We start from the raw sequence: 15,354 nt of genomic DNA, 5'->3' as shown, positions 1-15,354 counted from the left end.
GTGAGGAGATGAGGACGACCCGCTACTATGATATGACGCTGACATCTGAAGACATATCATCTACTCAGCATGTTCGACATAGAAGGATATCGTAACCAGGGCAAGGCAGAGTGAGATTGACATTGAGCACATCCGGAAGAGGAAGACGGAGGCTAAGCAGGTTTTTAGGGTTTTGCGATAGAAACCCAATGGATCTGAAACTAGGTCGAAGGGCCAGCAGGGTCGGAGACGCTATGGGAAATGCGACAAAACTCATGAGGGGATTTGTAGACTGGGATCTTCAGGCTGCTATAAGTGTGGCAAGCTTGGGCACTTTAGTAGAAATTGTACTGCCCCTACCCTTACCTTCCATACTTCAGACCTGATTTGTTATCATTGCAATTAGAAGGGCCATAAAAGGCCAACTGCCCAAAATTTACAGCAGCTGCGCCAGTAGCGGTGCCAACTCCAACGACTCTGCGGATTACTGATGGCCAACAAGGCAAGACACAGGCTCCAATGGTGAGTAGCCGAGCCTTCCAGCTGACTATTAAGGAGACATGCACCGCACTCGATGTGGTGACGGGTATGGTTTCTTCTCCTTACCTCTTATTTTGTGTTGTTTATGATATTTATGTATATGTTTTATGTATTGTTTAGGATCGTTCCATGTCAACGGTATCCCAATCCAGGTGTTGTTCGATTCGGAAGCCAACCAATCATATATCTCTCTTGCCCTTAGAAAGAGGTTCCCTAAGTCTTCAGGCATGTTGGATTGCCCTCTAGAGGTCGAGATTATGGATGACCGATCAGTTCGAGCATCATATGTTTGTCGAGATTATGTTTTCAGGCTGTTCGAGGAGCGCTACCTGGTAGACTTTGTTCCCATACCATTGCGAGTGAACAAAGTCATCATCAGTATGGATTGGTTGAGCCCTAATGGGGCAGTGATCAACTACGCGTAGCATTTGGTCCGGGCTAGGCACTACCTTCAGCAAGTTTGCACCGGATATGTTGCCTATGTCATGGATACCTGAGAGGTGGGTAAGGCAACCATGAGTGATGTGCCAGTGGTGTGAGAGTACTCGGACGTGTTTCCAGAGGATTTTCCAGAGATACCTCCAGAGAGACGTGTGGAGTTTAGGATCGACCTAGTCCTGGGTGCGGCTCCGATAGCTAAGGCCCGATATTGCTTGGCTCCTCTTGAGATGCAAGAGTTGTCTATCCAGCTGCAGGAGCTGTTAGACAAGGGATTCATCAGACAGAGCAGTTCACCCCGGGGAGCCTCGATCATGTTTGTGAAGAAGAAGGACAACTCACATTGGATGTGTATAGACTACCAGTAGCTGAATAAGGTAACGATAAAGAACCGTTACCCACTCCTGAGGATTGATGATCTTTTTGACCAACTTTAGGGGGAATCTTGATTTTCCAAGATAGATTTGTGGTGAGGCTACCATCAGATGAGGGTCAGAGACGAGGACGTACAGAAGACTGCTTTCTGGACTCGCTATGGCCTCTACGAGTTCTTGGTGATGCCCTTCGGGCTCACCAATGCTCTTGCCACGTTCATGGACCTCATGAACCACGTATGTAGATCGATGCTGGATTGGTTTGTGATAGTTTTCATTGACGACATATTTTTTTACTTTAAGATGCAGGAGCAGTATGAGGAGCACTTGTAGGTGGTGTTGGATACCCTAAGGATGGAGAGCTTTTATGCCAAGTTCTCTAAGTGCGAGTTCTAGTTTCCCGAGGTGCAGTTTCTGTTGGATTAGTGTCTAAGTCTATAACTATTTTGGTACGTACTTGACTCGATTATGAGCATGGTCCTTTTGGGTTGCCTTCACCATAGCAACTTGTAGAATGAATTAAGGAGAGAAAGGATTAATAATGATTTATTAATATATTATAAGAATAATATATTAAAGGATAAATCATAATGTTTAATTAATATTAGTCAAGAATTCATTAAGAATTTATTTTGTGGCTAAAAGAGATTAATCAAACTTAAGGGACTGATTGTGTAATTATAAGATAGTTACATAAATGGGCTAATGGACTCCATAGAAGGTGGAGTGGACAAATTCTATGAGGAAGCCCATAATAATTCATCCAAGGCTTCTAAAGAGGGAGTCCATGGGCTGCTTAGGGCTTAAGCAGTCAAATTAGGGTTTCCTTGTTAGATAACCCTAATTGCCTACCTATTTAAAGAACCCTTGAGACCCAAAAACGTGGCTAACACTTATGAAGGTTTTCCTGGACGTTTTTGGAGTTCCCATTCTCTTTCTTCTTCATCTAGTTGCTTAGTGGTGTTTGTGACTCCATTAGAGGTGCAACATTTGAGGCACTAAGCTTTCTGAAGCCAATTACAAGAAGGGTTAGATTGTTATTGCTATATAACAATCAAAGGTTAGATCTATACCCTATTTTATGTTAATATGATTAATTGTATGCTAGATCTAGGGTTTCTAGCTTTGGATATTCAATTGCATGTCTATCAGACAAACAAGATCCAAATGCTATTAGGGTTTGCATGTACACCATATGAATGATATAGTGCTCAAAACCCATCAGTGGTATCAGAACCTAGGATGTTTTTCTAATGTATTTGATGCAAAGGTTAAATTTTCAAAGCTGGAAAAAATTCATTTTTTTGGACTCTGACCAGGCTCACGACGTGAGCACGGTGGTCACGACGTGAGCACAACTGTTTGCTGGATTTCGAATTTTCTGCCTTATTTTGTTTAGGATAATTGCCATAAACTGTTTTTTCAAATTAAAATCAGATTTCTCTATTATGGTAATTGTTATCCCAATCAAATAAATGGATAATTATCAAATTAAGATAATTATTTGATTTATAAGATAAATATATAATTTGTTGTGAGCTGATGTGAATTATCTTCTAAGAAAATAAACTAGGTTAAATTTTGGGATAAATATTATTTATATGATCACTAATTATTTTTCAAATTTAATCTAAAAGATATTTTAAAAAGTTTCAAAACTTGCCCTCAAGTTTTGGAATTTAAAAGTTGATTAAAAGTTTAATTTTGAAATGTTAAATTCTAAAACCCTAGTATTTTTGAAAAGTTCAAATTACACCCTAGTGGTTTTATTAACTAATTAAGGTGATGAATAAACCCATAAAGTTTTTGGTTTACATTTAATTAAATTAAAAGTATAATTTATTAAATTAAACCACCTAGTATTTTAAAAGTGTAAAATACACCCTATATTGTATATAACATTAAAAGTATAATACTATATCTATATATATATATATATATATATATATATATATATATATATATATATATATATATATATATGAGTAAATAGTCAGTCTTACCGTTAGTAGGCCTCATTCACGAAGCTGGTCTATAAGGGGTGTTTAAGGAAATTGCCTATAAAATGGCGATTGAATGGGTATCCACTCTTACCCACCGCACTCTTGACTGGTGGAGAGTCGTTAGCCGAACTGGTAGGATAGGACGAAAACTACCATAATAAGTATAATGAATTACAAAGTAACTAAAATCTTTTACAAATTCCCAAATCATAGTTAGTTTAGGCAAAATGTGAAATTGTATGCTAATCCATGGAAATACACTCCGTACCCTTGTCAAACGTTATTGGAGCATGTGTGGTTAACCGACTCACTAATTTGGGGTTAACATTGGTAGCGAAGGGAGGCTCGATGTTTATCATAGATCAATGGAGCATGTGTGGCTAACCGGCACATTCGTTAGGTGTTAGTAGCATTGAGTGCACCAAGTTGATTCGCATGGTTATTCACACCTTGTTTGCAATCCTTGACATCCCAGTCGAAAACTTGAAGGGCATAATCGAGATTAAACATGCCATTGAAAAGTTCAATGAATCTCAAAAGATCTAGGAGTTTCAATTCATTTAAACTTAAACCTCATTTTTGTTTTTCATGGTGGAAACTGGTGAATCGTCATTCATCCACCTTCAAATATTCTGCAACAAGATTACGACATCCCTCTTCTAGGTTGTAGAGTATTGTTTTGGATCCTAGCCTTGATGTTTCATTTGGGTGTTACATCAAGGATTTTTATCAACTATCTTGAATTTTCTCCCGTTTTTGTAGATGTCTTAATCTTACAATGGTCTTACCAAAATTCCATGGAACAAGCTTTCCAAATGAAGATGACATTCCACGATACGATCGATGTACTCGAGGTCATGCTTCACTTCCTCCACCTCCTCCTATTGTTCTCCCTAACCCATGTGATCGCAGGCTTGAAAAGTTCAATATCACTCAAGCCCTATTGGCAAGTAAGCACGAAAATGGAAAGTCTGTGTGTGCACACATCTTAGAGATGAAGTCACACATTGACATGTTGGGTACGTTGGGTGTTGTCATCTCCAAGGAGCTGGCTATAGACAGGCTGTGACAACCCGAAATTTCTATCTTTTGCAGTCAAGCACTTCAATATATGTCAAACTTGCTTCTACTAACTTTTAGCACTTTCGAAGTCTGTTTGGGTGTTTTAATCTTAAATATGTTAAAGGAATAAGTGAAAGGAAGTATCTTCTAGGGTTCAATGTGCAACAAACTAAACCCTAAACCTAAAATGTGGTGTTTATGGCCAAACATTATGAGTTTGGGCCATAAACTCTCTTATAGCCATGAACTCATGCATAAAGCATGAGTTTACACCCTTTTTCCACATTATTTCCATTCTTAAGCCAAGAAATTCTGTTTCTCTCTCAAGTATCATAAGGATCTTCATTTCAATCTTCCAAAAATGTAAGTATTTCATCCTTTGATTTTTTGTTATATCACCTTATCTAGTAAGGATCATTGATTTCATCCATGAAATCATTCCATTTTGATAGAACTTCAAGTGTTCTTCATTTCACCAAGAACACCAAGAACACACACTAGTGTTCTTAAGCCTTAAACACCCAAATGAGCTTCTATATTGTAAGTACTCTTACTTTAACTTGTGTTAATGCTTGAATCACTTAGTTTACCCCTTGAAATCATGAAAAACTCAAGAGCATATGGTGTTTACAGCTAAGGCAATCTCCTTGGGCCATAAACACTCATAATTGGTGCATTTGTGCCACCACTCCTTCCTAAGGATTAGACTTGAACTTAGAACACTTCATATTGACTTGTAAGACCTTAAAACACAAAATGGTATTAGTTACCATGAGTTTACATCCATAAAATCATTAGGCCATAAGCCCATGGGCCGTAAACTCATATGGTAATTACCATGGGCCGTGAACTCCAATGTACACCCCTACAACCCTTAGGTGCAACCCTTTAGTACTTATAACACTTGAATCAAAGTGTTTTCCATGTTCTAGGGTGCCTATACTTGTTAAATTAGTTATTTAATCACTAATTAGATGCATATATGTGTCACTATGTGCTAACTAGGATCCTTGTGTGTGCTCAACTCTTCACTTGACACCTAGCATCCAATACCACTTGTTCATCCAAACTACTCAGTACAGGTGAGTTTATGCCTCTTAATCAACCTTTTAAATTTTTTTAAATGCTTTTACCAGGGGGGATACAATTTGAATCATAATAGTTGTAATATCAATCACATGTGATTTATAACTATTAAACAAATGGATTTACTATACTTTCAACTGTTTTGACAACAAACTACTTCAAAATGATTATCAAACTCTTTTACATGTAAAACTCTTTATAAAACTTGTTCTTAATTACCAAACCTTTACTTGAAATTCTTTAAACTTATATATTGTCAAAATCATGTCCAATACATATATAGTTACATAAGTAAGGTTTGAAGGACTTAGGACTGATAACTCGCTTTAATTCATGGTCCTTGTTTGGTTGTGGACTTAGAGTACTTTGTTGTTTGTCCGAGTGTCGTTTGATACTTAGTTATATATTATGTATATAGAGGTGGATATAAAACTTTTACTTCAGTTCCAATACCTTTGGGTAGCAAAGGTTATAAACTTACTAAGTCATTCAAACAACATTACCAATAATTATAATAGGTATAGTTTAGAGTTATAATACTTACTAATTTCTAGTACAATGAAATATACAAAGAGTCAGTTCATACATGAGTCGATACATACTATACACTATATAGAGAGACCATACTATACACTATATAGAGAGAGCATACTATACACTATTTGGAGAGAACATACACTAGTACATACAATACATACACACTATATACTATACAAAGGAACATACTACGATGAGAATCATGGAGAACATACACTACACTAGTACATACAAAACATACACACTATAACATAAATGTGAGGCACTACTTCGGGGCATGGCATCTCTGTCATCGCTCGTCTTGTAACCAGAGTCTTCTGAAGGGAAAGCGTGAATTCGTATATAGATTTATACTGGACTAACCATCCTACACCTTGCTGCTAGCTACAGTGGGACCTGCAGGTCTTCGGGTGATGAATGTCATACCATCTTGACGTCTTCGAGGGTCGTGTTTTACTAGGTCGATCAAGTATGGTTACAATTATATCACATTATACCTTAATTAATAGTTGGTTTAAGGTAGTTAGTATAGTAGAATTTACTATAACATAATACTATAGTACTTCATTCTTTTTCCCCATTACATCTACTTTGTGATCATTTCACATAAACAGTAATGTAAAAACTATATTTTATTAACAATAGTCACCTTTGGGAGGAATACTCACTTTTACAATGAACAAACATACAACACATTTGATGCCCTGGTAGAACACTACTTTTAGTAGAAAATATAGGATTTTCTAGGAGATACAAACATTTACTACAAACATTTACAAACTTATACATTAAAACACTTACAAACATTTTCAAACAAACAATGACACTAAAATACTTATGAACTCACCAGCTTTAAAGCTGATAAACTCTTTAAAAATAACTTGTATTCTTAGGTCATTAGTAGACTGGTACCAAGGCCAGCTTTTGAGAAGATGGAGCACATTCAAGACACATCTTTTATTTTGATTCATATTTTGGTGTCTAATAAACTATACAAAACACACTTGTATTAAAATACATAATTAATGCAATGGATGATGTTGTTTTCTTGTTTACTATTATTCAGTGTTGTGATACTGTACATGACGTCCTCCACCCCAGAACGTTTCCGTTGTTCTGCTTTTGGGGTGTGACACTGGGTTCTTAAGTCACTTCCTGAATCGTATGGTGAGTTCGTAAGAGAGTACTATATGATGGAAGCATAATGTGACACTCATCGATCTCACCTATTTGCTTGTTGCTGTTGTATCAGAAATGATTTGGCGCACAGTAGAATCACAGTTGATTGGTAGATCTGCCTTCCAAACCTCCATGGAATTGGCAATGGCAAAGAAAGGAATGGCATGGTCAAAAGGTTTGACCATAAGAGAAAGTCAAGGTCTTAATTAGTGTCATGTGTTGTTACAAAAGAATCAATTTGTTTTTATTGCCAATAGAAGGGGTATCAGAGACGAAGTTGCCCTATTTACCTGAGAGATCTAAGAGATGGGAGACTCAAGACGTATGGATCTACTTTAGGTAAATCGATTAACTAACTCTATAAGTCCAATTTTGATTTTGATACATGATGTGATAAGATTAAATTTTGATGTTTTGAAGGATCAAAGAAAAGAAAGGAAGATTAAGGAAGAAGCGTGTTCAATCTGATCATGAAGAAATGGATTTCAATCGCATGGATTCGAGGATCGGATTTTTGAGTTGCTACTTTAGAGTTAGGGTAGATTGCTAAGAAATATGTAATAGCATAGTTTTTCAGTTGAATTGGATTGTAAGGACAAAGTTTTTCCGCAATAAAATAAAATTTGATTTTGTCTTATTTTTTTATCCTTGAAATGGCATGTCTGAAAAATTGATGTTTGAATGTTTCTACTATTAGCAATAATGGATTTGATTCTTAATTATGTTATTTGTGGAAATGTCAAGAATTTACCAAATAAGCAGAGTATCTCAGCGCCTAGGTTTCAATTGTACATAAACTTGGAATCATGCAACCTACATTGTGTGATGAATGAAAAACTTTCATACTTGGAAATTAGACTAATTCCTTGACAAAGAGTTAAGTGAAGGGCTAGGGATCAGGTACGCTTGGTTGTGCGCTGGTCAAGTCCACCACAAAGAGAGATAAGGTATTTGTCATGATTTTCTAAAGTTTAGTAAATGTGATTATACTTATATAATTAAGTGTAATTCTGAGTTGATTGAAAAGGTTTTAGTAAATGGCAGAAAGAATAAGAAGAAACAAATAAGCCGAGAGATAAAAGTTTTTCCATTCTAAGAAGAAGGGAGAGTACCTTTTATTGTGTTTTATGATAAGTCTTAATGATTAAGATCCATAACTCAATTGATCCTATAAGTGAATCTTAGTGCATTTGTATGGATAAGAAGAGGAATCGAGAATTGTGGAAATGGCTGAATCAAGAAGCTAATCATACTTCGTTCCAATATCAAGTCTTAGAGTCATACTTTAAGATTGTGACATTGAGTGACATGTCTTTAGTAGGTTTATAACACTCAACAAATGTGGAATTTGGAAAAGTTTTCTGATTCTTGCACATGTGAAATTGGTAAATTGTGTTGTCTTGGATAAGACAAAGACCAACTAGGACCAATTATGTGAAGTGTTTTTGTCTTGATAAGAACTACACTAACTCTTGAATATTTGTTTTTTCTAGGAAAGTTTCCTGACAAGAGAATCATATATGTCAAGAGGTCGGTGGGAGTTTTAATGATCTTGAAAATGTTTCAAGAATAAATCAATAATAAACCTTATCGTTCATCACTAGCACATAACTTGAGATTAACAACCTTTCGTGTTGGCATAATCTTGTTTCTGTGGCATTCCAATTTGGTTAATTGTGCATGTGAGTTCTATCAGTTCTCATTTGAATGCATAAAGGCAAAGCACCATGATCAATGGAAAGTACATTTATATGTAGGGGTGAGTTGTTGAACAACATGGAAGGCATGGAGGGAATTCGTGCTACCATGAGGCAAGAAATCAAAATTAAACAAGTTCATTCCATATGAGTTTGGATTTATCATGAACATTATCTTACGATGATGGTTATGACAAATTCACATGGATAAGAACACATACACCATAAACTCGAAGTGTCATAAGGTTTCTATCCTTCATGAAAATAATTGTGAGGAAACTCTTTCACTAATTGAGATTTTAAGGAGATAGCGATTATGTAAATTGCATTCTCAAATTCGTTTATGATTACGACATCCCTTTTCATAGTTCGAATTGTGAGATTTGGCGATTAGTCTGAACGTTGGGGACTTAGTAATATAAGTTCTGAATTAGTTTAGACACACATGTGAGCTATCTAAGGAAAGGTGTATGAGTTTGAGAAGCTATGATAAAGGCTTATCGAAGCATCTAGTATTAGAAATATGGACTTTGGAATTCAATAAGTATTGTTTTCTAGAAGTTCAAGTGTTTTCTGAATACATGCCAAAGCTAGTGGGAGCATAAGTGTTATGCCAATAAGGAAATAATCATCATGTTAGTGGGAGCATGATTATTATTTTAAAGTATTACAAGTTAGCAATATTAATAATAGAAAACAAAGATTCACTTTGCAAAGTTACAGGGGTTGAAAAGTTGTTTTGCTATAATTAAGGGAGAGAACATTATACTTTGTTTCAAAATATAAAAGCTTAGATCGAGAAATGTTAATAAAATTTAGTCAAGGACACATAGCACGTTCTCAAATTCGATTATGATTACGGCATCCCTCTTCATAGTTTGAATTGTGAGAACATGGCAAACAAAATATTATGGCAGAAGACTGATAGAGTATCATGTCTTTATGTGAGACATTATGTAGCGTGTCCCATATGCTTTGGGTATAGGATCAATTGCATATGCTATAATATTAAACCATTCTAAAATTTTCCAAATGCCTAGGGCATTAAGAGGGAAAAGGGACTAGAACCAGTTTTGACTAAAATAAATAAACAACTATCAAAGGAGGATCCAAAAGTTCGCTGAGGATTGGTCGCTTATGAGTAGTTGGAAGTATAGTATTGGATGGACCATATCAACATTATGAATAGATAAGATTATACTTAGAATGAATTCTTATATGGCAAATATGAAAATGTTTCCACAATTGGGAGTTGGAAATTAAGAATTAATGTCTAGATTAGAAAATTTTATTCAAAAAGGATGTTCAAAGGAATGTACTTTGAGTGAGAATCATCACATCTATAGAATTGCTTTCTAACATTTTTTGATAGAGTACCTTGTGATTTCATTGGCTGAGTCTTTGTGACTTTTATGCTGTGACTTCTCGAAAGGATCATTGCATAAAATGTTAGAATCTGACATATTCTAAAAGTGGCAAGAATTTGGTATTCATACACTAATGATAAGGATTGGGGATTGTGAAATGAGATTCATTGGAAAAGTTTTTCAATTGATCTATTTCACAAAGCATGGACCATAGGAAACATAGTGTGCATGCCTGGTGCATGGGACATATATTGTTATAATTCAAGTGTCAAGTTGATTATCCGAAACACTAAACAATGAATGATGAGTAATCAATATGGTGACTAAATAAAAGATGTTTTATTTATACTCAAGAGTTTGGGTCCATATACGATTAAGTATTATTGTTGTGTTTCACTTTGCATGTTTTGACTTCCATAATAATTGGGTTATTCAAACCTCCACAGTTGGTCATACGTTGGAAGTAGGTATGAAGGAAGACTGTCATGAATCTGTCTGTAGATTATATAAAGTGTTTAGACATAGCACAAGTTTCCTACAGAGTTCATGAGTGCTTTGATAGGATTAAAGTATTGGATTAAACTCACGCTCACTTGAATCACTTCATGGATTTTATCACGACTAATTGTGAGACGATAATATTGTATATTCTTGAAACCGAGACGTGTGAGTTGTTATTTGTTGTTTGGTTTCACATTGATGATAAGTAAACGCACCAGTAACTTGGTGTTACAAAACTTATTGTTGTGTGTGATTCGATTAGTAGGTGCAAGAAAGCATTTGAGTCAAAGTTTATCCATTCCTTTTACCCAAAGTAGGATAAATGAAATATCTGTGGGTCCCTCAATGATTTAGTGATGACACCCTAAGCACTTCGCCAAGCCGGGACTAAGTTGATGTGTTCAATTGTAGTCTGTTGTTAGTCATCATAAATCAAATGTCGGGAAACAATACATAGATAGAGATAATTATTTAAATCCATGTCTTGTGTCTATACGATATCTTAAGAATGGAGGATATATGATCTCTTATCTAAAGGACACGCTATCTGATAAGATCAGAGTTGACAACGACTTTTGAAAGCTACGATTGTTGATCAGGTTCTGAAGTTACGCAAAATAGTTATTAGACTTATCCAAGAGGGAGATTGTTGGATTAGTGTCTAAGTCCATAACTATCTTGGTATGTACTTGACCCGATTCTGAGCATGGTCCTTTTAGGTTGCCTTCACCATAGCAACTTTTAGGATGAATTAAGGAGAGAAAGGGTTAATTATGATTTCTTAATATATTATAAGAATAATATATTAAAGGAGAAATCATAATGTTTAATTAATATTAGTCAAGAATTAATTAAGAATTAATTTTGTGCTAAAAGAGATTAATTAAACTTATGGGTTTGATTGTGTAATTATAAGATAGTTACATAGATGGGCTAATGGACTCAATAGAAGGTGCAGGATTTTGTAGTATACTGCGATGCATCGATTTCGAGCCTGGGCGCAGTATTGATGCAGAGAGGGCATGTCATCGCTTACGCCTCGAGGCAGCTGACGCCTCACGATGCCAACTTCCTGACGCATGATTTAGAGTTGGGGGGCGGTTGTCTTCGCCCTCAAGAGGCTATGAAGGAGGAACATTGGAAGAGTGAGCGTATTGTGGGGCAGGTATCCTCCTTCAACTATGTTAGTTGTGGGTTGTTGACACTACACCATTGGGTGTGGGTGCCATATCATGGAGGTGTGTGCCAGGCGTTAATGGAGGAGACACACAAATCCAGGTTTTCTATTAATCCCGGGACAACGAAGATGTATAGAGATCTTCGTCCTGACTAGTTCTGGCCCTATATGAAGCGTGATGTAGCCTAGTATGTTGAGAGATGCCTGACTTACAAGAAGGTCAAGGCGGAACACCAGCGGCCTCACAGCAAGACACAGCCATTGGACATCCCCATATGGAAATGGGAAGATATCACTATGAATTTCATCATAAAGCTTCCCAGGACCATACGAGGAGTGGATTCTATATAGGTTATCGTGGATCGGTTGACCAAGATTTCCTATTTCATACCGATCCAGGAGAGCATGTCGGCCGAGAAGCTGGTTAATATTTACATCAGAGAGGTGGTAGCTTGGCACAGAGAGCCAATTTCCACGATTTCGGATAGAGACGTAGGTTTCACTTCCAGATTCTGGAAGAAGTTTCAAGACGAGTTGGGTACTCGTCTGCCTTTTAGCATCGCTTTTCACCCACAGACAGATGGTCAGAGCGAGCAGACCATCTAGACCTTAGAGGACATGTTGCAGGCGTATGTCTTCGATTTCGGTGCTAGATGGGATACTTATCTCCCATTGGTTGAGTTCTCCTATAACAATAGCTACCACACAAGTATCGACCGTCCTCCCTTGGAGATTTTGTATGTGTTGCATTAATGTCAAATTCCATAACTATAATTGGTAAGACTTGACCAGACCCGTCATGGTCCATTTGGGTTGCATGGCATCATGCACTTGGATAGACTAAAATGAGAGAAATAACACTTACGGTTTATTAATATAGTATAAGTTCTAATATATTAATAAGATTATTTAATTAGTATTGATCAATAATTGATTTAGAATTAATTAAGTGATCAAAAGAAGACTAATTAAATATATGGGTTGATTGTGTAAATCATCCATACTTATATAGTGTGCTAATGCTCCATGGATTATCAAGTTGTGCTTAAACCCATTGGATGATCCATGGATGCTCCATGGTGTATTTGAACCCATGGATCCAAGGAAATGGAAAGCCATGACAATTAGGGTTTACCCTAATTGTAACAACTATATAAGCATCTTATTGATGTGAGAAATCGGCGACTAGATATGCATGGAGGGCAAGCGGATTCTTGAAGTGTTCTAATTTCTCTCTAAGTTATTCCAAGTGCTTATGGTGTTGTGTGAACCATTTGAGGTGTCACACTTGGGGCACTAGGCACTCAAGCTTCATGAAGACAAGCACCAACAAAAGGTATGTTATTCTAACTTGTGTTATTCAAAGTTTTGTATGCTAGAATAGAACAATACCTTGGAAAGTTGATATTTGCATGTATAATAGAGAAAACATAGATCCAAGGTGTTTAGGGTTTCATATACACTTAGGAGTGTTAGATTGCTCAAAACCCAACAGTGGTATCAGAGCCTAGGCTTGTTTTCTTGTTGTACTTGCTTAAACTGCTTAAAAATCGACTTTTGGTGCTGTCTGCCTAGCAGACTCGCCGAGTCCATGAAGGGACTCGACGAGTCCAAGGCAAAATGCATCCAACTCGCCGAGTTTGTTCGTGCACTTGACGAGTTGGGCCCCCAGACAGCATATTTTTGAGTTTTGTTGCTGGAATTGGTCTAGAATCATTACCTTTGACTATTTTGGGCTTATAAAACTTGTTTTGAATGTGGCAATGATTATGTTAAACCAATTTCAATGCTATAATAAAAGTTTAAAGTTTATATGTGTTCATGTTATTCTTGAAAATTGTTGATTAATAATAATCATGCTTATGAGTTTTGCTAGATCATAGGAATTGTGTGCAAATTGTTTGGTGATATAATTCGTGATCTTGTTGAAAATTGTATGGAGTTCATAACTTGTCCTCAAATTATGAATTTTCAAGAATTTTATGTTTCCTTGATTTATGAGTTAGTTTAGATTGATAATGAAAAAAATCATGTTTTAGTTGTTTTCAATCCATATTAGTCTAAAAGAAGTTCATAAAATATGTTTTTGTAACTTGTCTTCAAGTTATGTGAAAAGTCATATTTATGAATCATAAAAACTCATAAAATTTTTGTAGGTTACATAAAATGTAAGAGTTTTTTTTTGCCATTAAATAGTTTAATGACTCCATAACTTGTCCTCAAGTTATGGTTGAAGAGACACTTCTTTAAAGTGTTTTTAAAGAATAAGGGGTTACATTAAAATGAAGAGTCTTCATTTTAATGAACCATTAAACTCATAAGTTATGATTTAAAGAGTCTTGAAATAGTTTCAAAACCTGCCCTCAAGTTTTGGAATTTGAAAAGTTACTCCTCATGTATACTTTAATTCCAAATTGAACATTGAAATTTTAAAAGGTTTAAAATTCAACCCTTATACTATTATTATAACTTTAATTATATAGATATGTATAAGAGGAAGTCAATCTTACCGTTAGTAGGCCTCATTCACGAAGCCGGTCTATAAGGGGGTTATAAGGTTACTGCCTATAAAATGGGAGTTTAATGGGTGTCCACTCTCACACACCACTTCCTTGACTGGTGGAGAGTCGTTAGCCGAACGGGTAGGAATGGACTATAATTCTCCCTTCATTAAAAGCATAATGAAAAATACTAAGTAACTAAACACTTATAAATTCCCAATCTGAGTTACTTAGGAAAATGTGAAAAAGGTGCTAGCCCATAAAATTACACTTTGTACCTTACCAAGTCGTTAGTGGAGCGTGTGTGGTTAACCGGCACACTAACATGGACTAGTAAGAGTGGTAAAGGGTAACTTCACTTTATTATAGATCGGTGGAGCGTGTGTGGCTAACCGGCACATCGATTAGATAATATTGTTGAGGGTACCAAGTCAATTTGTATGGTTATTCACACCTTGTTTGTGATCCTCGGCATCCCAGTCACAAACTTGAGAGGGCACAATCGAGATTCAAACATGCCATTGAAAGTGTAACAACTCGAAGTTTTCCATTGTCAAAAACTTGTTCTACCCGTGAGACTTCGCCGTCAATCGATTCGTTTCGTTCTTGCTTCAGGTTAATTTATTAAATTTATATGTTATTATAATTTAATGAGTGTTCAAATCCCTTAATAACTCATGAAATTAACCCAAGAGTATTTATTTCAAAAAGTTAGAAACATTCCCGCCGGGTGACGGTAACTTAATCGGGTGCGACCTAAAGCCCCGTTTAATGCCGGTATCGGGTAGAATTCCACCGCGTCCAAGTTTTGGGAACTATATAAACATGTTAAACCTTTCATTTGAAGCTTTTTCCCTCTCTCTCTACTCTCTCTCTCTAACCTCTCTCCTAAATCCAAGTTTAAAGGTCCAAA

Source organism: Lactuca saligna, chromosome 7, assembly GCF_052625555.1.
Source record: "Lactuca saligna cultivar CGN05327 chromosome 7, ASM5262555v1, whole genome shotgun sequence".
NCBI lineage: Eukaryota > Viridiplantae > Streptophyta > Magnoliopsida > Asterales > Asteraceae > Lactuca > Lactuca saligna.
Note: the sequence above shows the minus strand (reverse complement) of the source record.